This window comes from Berghia stephanieae, chromosome 1, assembly GCF_034508935.2.
Source record: "Berghia stephanieae isolate SIO BIC M18660-M18661 chromosome 1, UCSD_Bste_1.3, whole genome shotgun sequence".
Classification (NCBI taxonomy): domain Eukaryota; kingdom Metazoa; phylum Mollusca; class Gastropoda; order Nudibranchia; family Aeolidiidae; genus Berghia; species Berghia stephanieae.
In genome coordinates this window covers 91,224,505-91,229,504 of record NC_088360.1, presented here as the reverse complement: position 1 = coordinate 91,229,504, position 5,000 = coordinate 91,224,505, and the positions used below count along the sequence as shown (strand labels likewise).

Genomic DNA, 5,000 nt, shown 5'->3' with positions numbered 1-5,000 from the left:
ACATGGACAAATCGATCCCTCCCTCCCCCCACCCCGCATTCACTGCCCAGCCTTCACCCTCTTGCCTCTTCTGCTCTCCTCACTACTCTCTACTACTCCTCTTCCTTATTATACCTTCTTCCCATCATTGGCTTGGTGAGGTAATAAATGTAGCACGCGCTGACAAGGATCAACGTCATCAACTTGCCATGTCACACTTTGACGACGGGATTAAACAACACGAACATTACACCGTTAATTACTACTGGACACGACCGCTCAATAACAAAAATATATTATATAATATAAACAACGTATATAATATATTATAGTGTATTGATAATATTTGTGATTTACATTATATAAAGGAAATAATGAATCCTGTCCATCTAAATTATACAGTAAAGATTTTGTCTGAAACGAATGGAAAACAAAATATCAATATTAATTAAATATTTACTTAATGAAAATGTATGCGCTTTGTGATCTTGTGGTATGCTTTCGGAAGGTTTCTCGTTCGAGTCCTACGCTGGGCGGCGCAAAGTTATGTCCTTGGAAAAGGCTCCTTTATCACATTCTCTCATCCTACACAGCAGGTGTAAAATAAGTACCTGGTCGTTAACAGCATGATGATGTCAGTAAAATTTTATTTTAGATTGTTTAATGCCAGAATGCAATTCTGAGATTTCATAAACTTTTTTTTTTTAAAGCAATGCACTTATTTTCAGGAAATGACTTTTTAACTTCCTTTTTATTTTTTGTTTGTTGTCCTTACTTTGTCTTAAAAGCATAAAATAAAATAAAATATGATCTGAAAGGTAAATACTACATTCTTTTTTTAAAGAGTTCCTTCCGCGTCGGGCAGATATGAAATGAAATATTGTTATCAAAATATTGTTATTATATAAACCGCCTTTTATTCAGGATCAAACAAAAAAGCAACATGTTAGAGACGCATCCATCATCTATAGTCCACATACACGCGCGTACACACACACACACACACACACACACACATACTTACACACAACTTTTCTTGTATTATAGCAAACATTTAAAAAATATATTTAAAAAAAATAGATAAATAAATAAATAAATAAATAAATAATATAATAATAATAATAATAATAATAATAATAATAATAATATAATAATAATAATAATAATAATAATAATAATAATAATAATAATAATAATACAAACGAAATTGTGACGATGTCTTATTAAATATCCTTACTCGTCTCGTAAAATTCATATTTGCATGCTCCTTTCTCTCAAGCTGCATTGGTCGGTTCCATTTTAATAAATCTATTTAGTAGTAGATAATTGGGAGCTTGCGAGATATAAAGATTATATCAGAGCCCACCCACCCCCTCTTCTCTCCAAAAATCATCCAGGACAAAGACACTAAGCCACGTAAGGACAAAATCATAGAAAAGAACAGAAGACACAGCAAGGATAGATCTTTTTTTTTTTTTAAAGAACTGGCCACCCTAGAAAGTTTTGTTGTTTGTTTTTTTTAATTTTGTTTTTGTTGGGTTTTTTATTTATTTATTATATAATTTACTGCCCAGAGTTTTAAAAAACTTGACTTTTATATAACGCATTATCCACTAAATGAGCTCAAAACGCTTTACAAACGGTTCCTGACCAACAGCAACACGTAGCATGTATGCGATATTACATTTTTTTTTTTCGAACAGAGACAACGCTGTTAACGGCCAGGTACTCATTTTACACCTTGAGTACAGCGAGAGAATGTAAAGAGCCTTTTCCAAGGACTCCAACAATGCGCCGAGCGAGGTTCGAACCCAGGGCCTTCCGATCCGAAAGCGAGTGTCATACTACAAGACCACATAGCCGCACAGAGTAGAGGGATCCGTCGATCTCCAACTATCATTCCAATGCTATCTACTTTGCGTCATTCTTCAAAGAATGAGAAAAGGGTCCAATCTTTCAGTTAAAGTACGTAATGAGGTGATTATCGCAAGGTGGGTAAACACAAAATGAGGTCAATTACCAAAGCTCGCCTGAGATTAGATTGATAAAGAGTTATTCTCATCTAATAACAGACGGTAATTTCATGCATTAACTATAAGAGACGTATAACAAAGTCCACCTAAACCAAGTCTCAGTTGAGAAAAATATCGAGTCAAATACACAAGAATGTATCTACCACGGCCCCTTTTTACAAACAAACGCTGGAATCCTGTTTTGTTTTGCTTTGTTTTTATCATTGTTGGCAAGAAACACATTCTGCGACGATAAAGACATTAATGAAAATAAGTGCATTATGAGTAGCTGTTTATGGACGGATATTGAAAGAGTGCGTGACTTAAAAAAAAGAAAAGGCAAGGACAGAAGATGATTTTTACTGTATAAATTGAGAATTTTGTTTCTATTCCTTATGGCATTCTGGGTAGAATAAATGAATTACTGTGAAACGTGTTTCATTTAGCGAGGAGAGACACCCTATATAAACCTTTAAAATGGTAATGTATTATAAACGCTAGCGAACAAATTACAATCTAACTTTCTGTCTCAATGAATTCATTTTTCATATCACATGACTTCTCGTTCTTAAATAAATGGATTTCCTTAAATACAATATATTAAAAGGCAATATCTTTTTTAAATAGAAAACAACAACAAACAAAGAATTGTTTACTAATTTGGCACTGGTAAGACCGGAGATAATCTCGTATATAACAGATGCACTCAATCGTCGATTTCTACTTTTCCGGTTCCAAAATCCTTGGAAGTATGCATGCTACCTTTGGAGGACTGATAATGAATAGGGTACACATTGAAACATATGAGGCATAGGAAACTATTTTAGTAACAGGATGTATCGGCAGGCAGCTTATTAGGATTTTAGGACGTAAAGAGCGAGTGGATCACTTTCTTGACGACAAGCATATGTGTTTAAGTCTAGGAAATAAAATGCAATCACACTGAAACCAGAAGATCATTTACATAAGGGATGTATCCAGTCTCCGGAAGAGTGGTTTTCCACTCCAAATAAGATTGGAACCAGTTTTGTTTTGTTTTTTCACATCACACTTTTGTTTCCTACTAAGTATTTGTCTTGATTTGGATAACGATCTCAGACGATTTGTGCATTACTAAAATTACACTCTCAATTGCATAATCTGACATTTGAAAAATAATTAATGGACGTTTTTAAAAATCACATCTCTTTCCTCGCATTCCCTAAACAAACAATGAAATTCAATCAACCGAACCAATTGAGAACATCAGAATTGGTTCACGTTCACGTCTGAGGTCCCCTGAGCTCTAATTGCTGAATATTCAACTCACAAGCATACCGATCGGTTTCGAATCTAATAGTAATTTGTTATGTTTTTGTGTGATTTCACCCCGTTTTTTATCTCCACTGTGTGTGTGTGACTGTGTAGCTGAGTCTATCAGATCTGGGGAGCGGGAGTGGGGGTACTATTTTGCCATGTGACAGATATAGATGTCGCTGGACAGGACCCTACAGAAACAGTAGTAAGCAATTTTGTTGTTGACCGTTCTATGCTACGGGGGGAAAAAAAAGATCCGACATTTTTTATTAATCGGAAGAATCCAGCAAGAAATATCAAATAGTTCATAACGGATTGTTGCTTATCAATCTGACACAAGAGAGTCCATGTAACGTAGTTAATGGTGCGTTTATCGATGGTCACACACACACACACACACACACACACACACACACACACACACGCGCGCGCGCGCGCGCGTCAAGAAGGCCAGTTATCTTATCGCAGCGAGTTCAGATTACGCCTCGACCACGAAGAGTGTTTACAATACAATCTGACAATAACCACTAGCATGATTCGTACAGCAGATTGATCAGACATGATCGGGGAAGAGGGACGTTATTATTGAAATACCACCAGCCCAAGACCATTTTCGCTTCCAGTTCTGAAGCATAGAAGCGCCTGGTCTCTGTAGAATTTGACATTGCCGTGGTAGGATTGAAGTATTTGTATTGTAACTGACAGTTATACAACATAAAATGAAAAAAACAACAAAATCTAATAGGACAGGGAGAACATTATCTATATATATGGTTTGAACTTAACCCTTTATGGTAGTGATATATGACAGCCTGAGTATACAATTAAAAGGGAACGGTTATTGGGGGAAATAGCCACAGGATTATTCGGGCAAAGTGGCCCAAATAGCCCAAAAAAGTAAATTGAAATAAAAGGAAAAAAAATATTTTAAAATATATATGGTATACAGCTACTGATGATTACTTGCAATACATGTAGTAATAATAAGGACAAAGCATTATAATTATAATTATTTTCATTATTATTATTATTATTATTATTATTATTATTATTATTATTATTATTATTATTATTATTATTATTATTATTATATTATTATTATTATTAATAATAATAATAATGATAATAATATTATTATTTCCATCATCATTAGTATTATTCATACTTACACAAAGACAAAGAATAGTAGACATGATGGGGGAACGACGAAGAAGAAGAAGAAGAAGAAGAAGAAGAAGAAGAAGAAGAAGAAGAAGAAGAAGAAGAAGAAGAAGAAGAAGAAGAAGAAGAAGAAGAAGAAAAAGAAGAAGAAGAAGAAGAAGAAGAAGATCATTATTACTCAACTGACACATTATATTTTTAATTTAATTTCTCTAGTCATTAAAAATAATAAAAGTAGTAGCAGCAGTAGTATTAGTAGTAGTAGTAGTAGTAGTAGTAGTAGTAGTAGTAGTAGTAGTAGTAGTAGTAGTAGTAGTAGTAGTAGTAGTAGGAGAAGAAGAAGAAGAAGAAGAGTAGTAGTAGTAAGTAGTAAGTAGTAGTAGTAGTAGTAGTAGTAGTAGTAGTAGTAGTAGTAGTAGTAGTAGTAGTAGTAGTAGTAGTAGTAGTAGTAGTAGTAGTAGTAGTAGTAGTAGTAGTGAGAAGAAGAAGAAGAAGAAGAAGAAGAAGAAGAAGAAGAAGAAGAAGAAGAAGAAGAAGAAGAAGAAGAAGAAG

The 5,000-nt window shown here is 34.0% G+C and overlaps 1 protein-coding gene across 19 annotated transcripts in view; it reads right to left on the bottom strand.

Moving 5' to 3' along the window:
* The window catches only part of LOC144961638 (protein numb-like), a 75,596-nt gene that overhangs the window by 58,432 nt on the left and 12,164 nt on the right, over positions 1-5,000 (bottom strand). The gene's annotated exons all lie outside the window — the stretch shown is intronic.